We start from the raw sequence: 10,447 nt of genomic DNA, 5'->3' as shown, positions 1-10,447 counted from the left end.
CGCTCTCTCTCTCTGTCTTTCACTCACACAGACACACCACCACCATCAACTTTGCTAAATTGCTAATGAAAAACATGATCAGGCAGCTGTGATTGAGCAGCAATGTAAATCCAACTATTTTCACGGTTGTTGTGGTCGTGATCATTTTGTGATGCCACATCGAAAAGGCTCGGATGAGCTTTCCAAAGTTCTCCAAGTTGTGCCTCCGTCGCTTGTGTCCAGATCACACGCTGCACAGCCGTGCTGCTCCGTCTTTTTCACCGACGTTTACGTGTTTGCGCGCGAGCAGTGTGAGCGGCTCACGAGCGATTGATGATCGGGAGCTGGTCGTGAGGTGTTAATCACTTCTCGTTACCCCACGTATACTACACGACGCACGATGAAGGCCAAAATCGGTCCGATCACTCAAAAATCGGCTCAAAATGGGCCTAAAACCGCACAGTGTAAGCCCAGCATTAGAGCAGCAATGTTTGTTCCCCTCAGAGAAAGGGAAGAATGGGAAAAGGAAAACACCTGGCTGGAAAAAGTTAATATGGGCATGTGCAGTGAATATCAGCGCTATGTGGCCAGAAGTGTGATAATATAATTTATTTTGTGTAATAAACAACTGCAAGAATAGATGATTACAACAAATAGATGACTAATACATAAAAGTAATACATAGATGAATAATGATGATGAGTTAAGATGCGTAATCATGGGAACAAGCGGGTTTACAAACAGGAGCAGCTGATTAGCATTAGAAAAGCTGAAATAATACCTCAGCTGAAGCCAATTGTACTAAATGCACTAAATGTGCACTGTTACAAGAATGTTTTTCTTTCTATTGTTTTCTATTATTTTAAGTTAAGCAGGACAGAGTTCTTTTAAAGAAAGATTTACTTATATTCTCAAAAGTTAAGCATGACAGGCTTCTGTTTAAGAAAGAGACCTGTTTTATTGTGTTAATGTTGTCATTTTGAGCTAAAAATAAATGGCTAAATGATCATTTGTTTCACATGTGTTCATATCACAAAGAATACACATCTACTTAAATCAAATTCAAGTCAAAGGGTTAAAAAAAATAATTTCACACACAAAAAAAGAGCTAGAAAATTCACCACACTGGGAAGGGTGAAGGCAACTGGGTCGCCCGGCCCTGGCCACGAGGTGTCCCTTATTTATTTTCCAGGGAGTTGGCAACCCTAACACCGGATGCTAATGTTTTTGTCACTTTTTACAGACTCAAACTCAAAGGACTGTCTGTACTTCCAAGCTTGAAACGCTGCATGGTCATACTCTCTCCTAACTTTAACTTTACCAGAGGGACACATCGTGTGCCTCAACCTCACAGGGTGTTTCTGTCTTTTGCCACAAACTGTTCTTTTGGTTTCTTTTTACCTTCCTTGGTTAGGCATAGGGATTAGAGATCTGATCTAGATTATAGTATTGAAATTTTGGGACACATCATCAGTAGCGGACTTTGGATTCATTGGGTGTTTCGATCATTATCACTAGACACTCTGATCCAGGAGGCCCTGCCAGGGCTGATCAGGCCCCGGAGTGTGTCACTGGTTTATGTTAAATTGTTATTTCTCTTCCACTATATTCTGTTTAATTTCCACAATTTATTTTCTTCTATCAATTCACTGCAAAATGAGAAGTAATACTTACCTCTTTGATATTTAAGGAGACTCACTTCTTTAAAGGGATAGAAAAGGCAATAAAGAGAGAAGTAAGACAAAAGACACAAGATAAGAGAGCTGAGAGCCGATCTGGCATCCCACACCTTCCTGCCGGATCGGGTTGTATGCTCTACCTCCCCACTGTATCCCAGAGAAGAGAAAAAGAGAGGAAAGAAGAGCAGAACATTTTTTTTATTCCTCCGTTAGTTTTCACTGCCATAAGGTTAACTGCACAGCCCCCAGAATGCCCTGAAACAGCTGTACCAGTCAACCGGGGTTTGGGTTTATCATCATAAAATTTCTAGTGTTAGGTTTTCTACCCTTTTGGAATCCTCTGCTGAGGTAGACCCACCGTGGGTTGATCAATCCTTGGCATGTGTCTCACGGTTAGCTGACTGCCTTAGCAGGCCAAGTGATGTCAGCCCTCTTTAACCACAGCCAGTCTTGTGGTCTTCTCAGCAATGTCCTCTGATTCCAATCTGTTTAAGCAGATGCAATGGGACACACATCTTCCAAAAACTTCACCTTTTGTCTCATCAGAAGACCCTTGCCCCACCCTCAATAAAGACCTTTATTTAGAAACATTTTGCATTTTGTGTTTACTTATTTTTGTCTAAAATGTAAATTTGTTTGATGATTGAAACATTTAAATGTGACAAACATACTAAAATAGGAAATCAGGAAGGTGTTAGGGCTGCCATGATTAGTCGACTAGTCACGATTACGTCGACTATCAAAATCGTCAACAACTAATTTAATAGTCGACGCATCGTTTGAAGGTTTGTAAGATCCCAAAAGACGCAGGAATAAGTAGCAGGATTGAAGAGTGTAATAAGAGACTTAAACAGAAGATGGCAGCACTTCATGTACAAAGATGCCAGCTGCTGTTAAACCCCGAAGAAGATGAAGCTGTGTCCCAGAATTCATAGCGCGGCCCAGCTCAGTTTCCAACAATGGCGGCAGCTAGTTAGTTTTAATATTACTCTTATTATTCTTTCTGGGTCACAAAATAAACGTTTAACATATTTTCAGGCGAGAATGTAGCTGTGTAAACCTCAAATATCTGCTCAGTTTATCAAGACACTACATATTTTCAAAAGCGCTCCGACGTTTTCAGAGACGTCTGTTAACCACCAGCTCGATAGCTAGCTGGGGTTCATGGCTCACTAGAGCCGTGAGAACACCCACCGCAGTCTTTCTCTACTCAGGTTAAACATGATATATAAGTCACTTAAAAATGTTATTGTTTGGCTTTTTTCAGTATTTTATTTGTTCCTGAGTAAATTGGTTTGGCTGAGATTAAAGTTCTAGTTTTTACACAGCAGAATAAATGTCAAGCAGACAACTGATTATCAGAAGTGTGAGATGCTCGAGAATATACTCCGGTGTCCTGTTATATCTTAGATAGCAAAGAGCAGACGGCTGAGTTTATTAAACTTCACCAAAACAACCTGCAAATTTCATTAAAATTTAATAAACTATCATCTTGTCTTTATTTTTAGTCAGCACAGACCTTAAACACTTCAAGCTGTAAGCTAATGATAGTTATATAAGAGCAGATGCTGCTGGTGCAATAAGCTGGATGCATGATCTGATTAGTCGACTAATCGCAAAAATAATCGGTGACTAGTCGACTATCAAAATAATCATTTGTGGCAGCCCTAGAAGGTGGCAAACACTTCAAATCAAATCATAATTTATTTCTATAGCACATAATAATACAACAAAGTTGACCAAAGTGCTTCACAGTCGGTCAGAGCAATAGCAAAAGACAGTTCGAATAAAAAACAGTTAAAAGGAGGGCAGGAAACAATATGGGTAAACAACATAACTAGCCACAAAATAACAAAATAGTTTGAATCAAAAGTCAGACTAAATAAGTTTTAAGATGCAATTTAAAAGACTGGATGGACTCGGAGAAGGGAATATAAGGAGGGAGATTATTCCTGAGTCTGGGTGCTACGATAGCAAAGGCCCGATCACCTCTGGACTTCAGACGAGACCTCGGTTGCGTCAGGAGCATTTGATTGGAAGATCTAAGTTCTCTATTAGGGATATACAAATGGAGGAGTTCGCATGGATAGCTGGGAGCCAAATTGTTTAGAATTTTAAAGGTAAGCAAGAGAAGTTTGAAATTGATACGATATTCAACAGGGAGCCAATGTAAGTTGGCTAAAAATGGTGTGATGTGAGCACAATTTCTAGTACAGTGGGGCAAAAAAGTATTTAGTCAGCCACCGATTGTGCAAGTTCCCCCACTTAAAATGATGACAGAGGTCAGTAATTTGCACCAGAGGTACACTTCAACTGTGAGAGACAGAATGTGAAAAAAAAATCCATGAATTCACATGGTAGGATTTGTAAAGAATTTATTTGTAAATCAGGGTGGAAAATAAGTATTTGGTCACCTCAAACAAGGAAGATCTCTGGCTCTCACAGACCTGTAACGTCTTCTGTAAGAAGCTTTTCTGTCCCCCACTCGTTACCTGTATGAATGGCACCTGTTTGAACTCATCATCTGTATAAAAGACACCTGTCCACAGCCTCAAACAGTCAGACTCCAAACGCCGCCATGGCCAAGACCAAAGAGCTTTCGAAGGACACCAGGAAAAGTATTGTAGACCTGCACCAGACTGGGAAGAGTGAATCTACAATAGGCAAGCAGCTTGGTGTGAAAAAATCAACTGTGGGAGCAATCATCAGAAAATGGAAGACATACAAGACCACTGATAATCTCCCTCGATCTGGGGCTCCACGCAAGATCTCATCCCGTGGGGTCAAAATGATCATGAGAACGGTGAGCAAAGATCCCAGAACCACACGGGGGGACCTGGTGAATGACCTGCAGAGAGCTGGGACCAAAGTAACAAAGGTCACCATCAGTAACACACTACAACGGCAGGGAATCAAATCCCGCAGTGCCAGACGTGTTCCGCTGCTGAAGCCAGTGCATGTCCAGGCCCGTCTGAAGTTTGCCAGAGAGCACATGGATGATACAGCAGAGGATTGGGAGAATGTCATGTGGTCAGATGAAACCAAAGTAGAACTTTTTGGTATAAACTCAACTCGTCGTGTTTGGAGGACGAAGAATACTGAGTTGCATCCCAAGAACACCATACCTACTGTGAAGCATGGGGGTGGAAACATCATGCTATGGGGCTGTTTTTCTGCCAAGGGGACAGGACGACTGATCCGTGTTAAGGACAGAATGAATGGGGCCATGTATCGTGAGATTTTGAGCCAAAACCTCCTTCCATCAGTGAGAACTTTGAAGATGAAACCAGGCTGGGTCTTCCAACATGACAATGATCCAAAACACACCGCCCGGGCAACAAAGGAGTGGCTCCGTAAGAAGCATTTGAAAGTCCTGGAGTGGCCTAGCCAGTCTCCAGACCTCAACCCCATAGAAAATCTGTGGCGGGAGTTGAAAGTCCGTGTTGCTCGGCGACAGCCCCAAAACATCACTGCTCTCGAGAAGATCTGCATGGAGGAATGGGCCAAAATACCAGCTACTGTGTGTGCAAACCTGGTAAAGACCTATAGTAAACGTTTGACCTCTGTTATTGCCAACAAAGGTTATGTTACAAAGTATTGAGTTGTATTTTTGTTATTGACCAAATACTTATTTTCCACCCTGATTTACGAATAAATTCTTTACAAATCCTACCATGTGGATTCATGGATTTTTTTTTCACATTCTGTCTCTCACAGTTGAAGTGTACCTCTGGTGCAAATTACTGACCTCTGTCATCATTTTAAGTGGGGGAACTTGCACAATCGGTGGCTGACTAAATACTTTTTTGCCCCACTGTACCTTGAGGCACACCACAGTAATAGGGGCAGAGGCCGAGGAGTGCGGCCCCATGGCTACGGAAAATGATCTCTCCGAGAGATAAGATTTGAACCAAGATAAAACTATGCCTTTAAGACCAACCACATGTTCCAGTCTTTGAGATGGGAATGTTGTGGTTGACCATATCAAAGGCAGCAGTCACATCAAGTAAACCCTAAGTAACGTTGTCTCAGTACTATGGTGAGGTTTAAAGCCAGACTGAGATTTTTCATTGATACCGTTAGTATCAAGGAAGGTCTGAAGTTGTTTTAGAACCACTTTTTCCAGAATTTTGGATATAAGAGGGAGTTTGGAGATCGGTCTGTAATTAGTTAGAACACTTTTCACATCACTGTAGCTAATCCGTACACTTTGAGTTCCTTACAGAGAACTCTGCTCCTTATACAACAAGATGGTTCTGAGACCCCTCCAGACTCTGCTAATGTTAATCAGCTCCAGCTGGTTCTCCATTCACTGTTTATAGGGATACTGATTACTCTCATCAATTCTCTGCTCACTCTAATCTGATAAAATTGATCTCCCCTGGTCCAAAAATATTTCTGACTGTTAAAAGGAGAGGTGAAATATGCTGCATGCACCAAGTCATTAGGATTTATTTTGCATAAAGCAATGAAAACTTCTCAGGTTCAATAATTGATGGTACCATTAGATTTTTTTCAGTTAATGTAGGACTTAGATAATTTTGTTTAAAATTTTTGTGGAGTGTCCCCACTCTTTTGGAAGCACGATTATAAAAGTCAAAAACATATTCACATTAAAGTGTGTTTTTAATAAGAGTTGTTAAAAAAAAAACTATCACACAAATCTCTCTCTGTTTCCTTTACATGTAGGTCAGGTTACCATAGTAACAACACACCTGTACCTCAGCATATGAAGCGATGCACCAGATTTACAAAGGAAATATGATCACTGACTTCTGAAAATGTTACACTGATGTCAAAATCATACTCACAGTTTGAGTTTTTATGTTTAACTTGAAAATATTTCACTGATTACACAACACATAAAAAACAAACCTTATGATGCTTCAGAGATGTGATTTTACCTTCAGTACTGCCTTGATAACAGACTAGATAACACCAAACATACAATGCCTTCTGCTCCTATCAGTGCAGCGACACAAGCAAGTTATACACATGCCATTATTAGCAATACAGCTTGACAGCAATGATTCAGAGCTCATAAGATCTAATCTTTCGGTATTTTATTGAAAAAAAAAGCCTTTTATGTAGTAGTGAACGTTAATACTGTTCATCACTAATGACAAGTTTCATACTTGTCACACTCATGGAAGACCAAAGAACACCTTCTACCCGTCGGCTGTCAGAACTCTCAGTGCACAAGAACACTGACACTACTTTGATCCTAGGTAATCTGAGTGTGTACGTGCGTATGTGTGAGTGAGTGTCTTGTGCAATATCCTGGCAGGTGTGCAATTATCATCCTACCCAATAGTTCCACTATCCTTAATGACGAAGGCCCTTCCACCCTTACTTATTATATTATAATGCCCTTGTATCCACCCCTACAATGTTTCTTTTAACTTATACATTGTGTATATAGTGTGTTTTTTTAATATTGTTGTTTTTAAACTTATCACTTTCTTGCACCTATGCGGTCTTGCTAGCTAATTTTGCTGTGCAGGCAACTGTACAATGACAGTAAATGAAGTTCTAAGTTCTAAATATTGATCTCATCATTAATCATATTCTTCCACACAGTTTTGTCTCAGCATCTCCAAACATCTTCACATGTGAGTTTTGTGCCTAATCATGATAGTAATGCATTAGTAAATGCATTTGCTTAAAAATTAACAAGCAAACTCCACTACCACAGTGTCCTACCTGGACTTTGTATCTTCACCAAAAATAAATGTTTCAAGTAGGTGCTTAATAGCTATGTAGAAAATGTAACATACATCAGAAATTGTAACAAACTCATGACCCAGGATATGGTGTTATTTAAATAGTCTAAAATCAACTAAAAATAAGTTCTAAGATAAAAGGTTTTATCTGAAAAGTAGACAAAAACTGTCACATTGACTTAAGTCAAAGAAGGATGTAAGGGTTCCAAACCACAGTGCATTTATGTACAGTGAATGAAACATATTTTAGAAAGGTCATTGCAGTTGTGAAGGTCCAGTCTCCCCAAGACTTCAACAAAGTCAAAACAAACAACCAGTTCTCTCCCAAAATCCTCATTCGAGTCTGCTGCACCACTGTGAAGTAATCTCCAAATAAACCTGAGCACAGGGACAGGCAGGTCAAAAATACCCTTCACAATAAGTACTAAAACACAACAAAAGTTGGCACCATGATTCACTAACTGTTTTCATGCAACGATGCAGTGAAGACTGACTGCCTACTGCTTCCTTATAAAGCAGGTCATGAGGTCATCATGAGCAGGTGTGTGAAAAAACTGTGAAATGGGAGAGAGGAGACAGAGAACACAAAAACACACAGGAAATGGCAAGTCGCACAGCAAGCACCAAGGGACCCTGACAAAAGTTGAACCATTAAAAACAAAGTCTTCTAAAAACTTACAAACATCTGTCATGTGGAATAAAAATTAAACAAAACAACTCTGATTTACTCAAAAATGTGCATTTTGAATCTATAATATAGAAATGATGCTGGGGGAGTACAAGAGTACAAAATTACAATGCAAGATCACCACCCACACAAAATGCCATAGGGGTTTGGTATGGCGTTATTTTTGTGCCACTAATATGAGCGCATGTAAAAAAAAAATTGCAGGTGCAAGTGTTGCATTTTGAGGACACACACACACACACACACACACACACACACACACACACACACACACACACACACACACACACACACACACACAATAGCAGCCCCTCTCGCTCAGTTTTTGCATTTGCGCTTGCTCACAATGTGTTGCTCGTGCTCTCAACATTTCTGCCCGTGCGCGCTCAACTCTTTCGAATTTCGAAAAAACATCGGTGCAAATTATAAGTCTGTATCATGATATCTGGTGTTTTCGTGTTTGTTGGTTTGTTTTTATTTTGTTTTATTTTGCGAGTTGGTTATTAGATGCTGCTCCAGTACCTTGGGGCACCAGAAAATCCCCCGCCACCCCGCCCTCTTCTCTCTGCGCCGCAAGCAGCAGGCGCCCTTACTCCCAGCAAATGGGCGATAGAAAACCGATCGGTGCCTATGCCATTCCCAATATGCGCTGGCTGACGTCGAGGCAGCATGAGTACTAGCATTTTTATTTTTTTTGCCGATGCCCGTGATGCCGCCCCCCACCACGATGCCGCCCTGGGTAACTGCCCGTGTCGCCCGTATCTAAAACCGCTACTGGTGCCAAGCAGCATTTATGAAAACCAGTGGTAATGTCTTGTGTATCCACCAGGGGGTGCAGTGCTAATGGAAGTTCATTCACTTACAGCTTTCTACACTATGCGTGCTTTGCATTGATCACGGTGTCTATAAATATAACAACAGCGGTTGTGCACACTGAAAAGGCAAGATACATCAGAAAAAAGTGATGCTTTCATTTTATGTTTATTGCTGAGTAATGTTTCTGAACATGAAAGCATGGCACTGCGATGGTTTTTCATTCAAAAATGAAAATCTAAATTTAAATGCAAATTGATTGTTGGTTGGTCCTGTCAGAAAAGAATGTATTTTAGACGTGATACAAAACAGCAAGTCAGAGATGATAGCAACAACAGTGTATATGCTTTTGCATTCTGCCATAATTAAATAATGTGCGGAAAATACACTACAAGTCAAAAGTTAGGACACGCCTTCTCATTTAATGGTTTTTCTTTACTTTCATCACTAAAGGCTTGCTAGTGTAACGATGTAAAAGAATGGATATGGTTTTGTTGTTGTTAAATTCCTGTTAAACTTGGGATCGCAACCATGGGTTTATTTTGGAACTTTTATTTTGAAAATCCGCAGCGGAAGTCTGCTACTGGTAAACGGGCTACCCCCTAAGCCTATCGTTAGTAGCAATGAAGCTTTCGCTGTGTTTGGGCGGAATCCTGTTGCTGAAACCCATGGTTATTCATGTCCCATGTTATTGCAGGGGAATAAATCACGCCTGAGCTCTACCCACTTCGAGTCCAGAGAGTTTTATTCACACAGCGCTGGAAAGAGAAGCTGACCAGGGGTTACACTAGCAGCCTTCATTTTCACTAAAGGCATCAAAACTATGAATAAACACATATGGAATCGTGTAGTAAACAAAAATGTGTGAAATAACTCAAAACATGTCTTATATTTTAGATTCCTTGGTCTTCTTTTGATGAGCTTCATGAGGTAGTCACCTGAAGTGGGTTTTCCAACAGTCTTCAAGGAGTTCCTGAACACTTGTTGATGCTTTTGCCTTTACTCTGCGGTCCATTTAGTCCCAAACCATCTTGATTGGGTTTAGGTCAGGTGACTAATTGCTGTGCTAGAATTGGCACAGCACTTCCATCACTCTCCGCCTTGGTCAAGTAGCCCTTATACAGTCTAGTGGTCATTGTCCTGTTGAAAAATAAATGACGGTCCAATATTTTTTTTTTTATAAAGAGTTGTACAAAGAGTCTTATTTTGACTTTTAATTTTGTTAGGCCTGATTTGTCAGTTTTATGCTTAGCTGAGACTAGGAGAGTTTAACTGAACAGCACCATTATATCCTGCAAATAAATAAACACAATGCATCAATTATTTATTCTGGACCATAAAGCTGGAAGTTGGGTGTGACATACTGTTTTCATATCTAAACATCAAAAGAGAAACATACCCAAAGATACTGTTAGGTTCCTTTCAAAGATAGCTTCCATTTTGGCAAATAAATGAGTAAAGGTCATGCTCAGGACTAGTGCTTGACTTTCTGTGAGAAATGGAAGGTAAACAGTAGTCTTCACTGTCAAAATGATGAGGTCAGCTGGTCTTTTTCCTATTTTTTT

The sequence above is a fragment of the Rhamphochromis sp. 'chilingali' genome, assembly GCF_963969265.1.
Source record: "Rhamphochromis sp. 'chilingali' genome assembly, chromosome: 4".
Lineage (NCBI taxonomy): Eukaryota > Metazoa > Chordata > Actinopteri > Cichliformes > Cichlidae > Rhamphochromis > Rhamphochromis sp. 'chilingali'.
The sequence above is the reverse complement of the archived record's forward strand: the minus strand, read 5'-3'. Positions refer to the sequence as shown.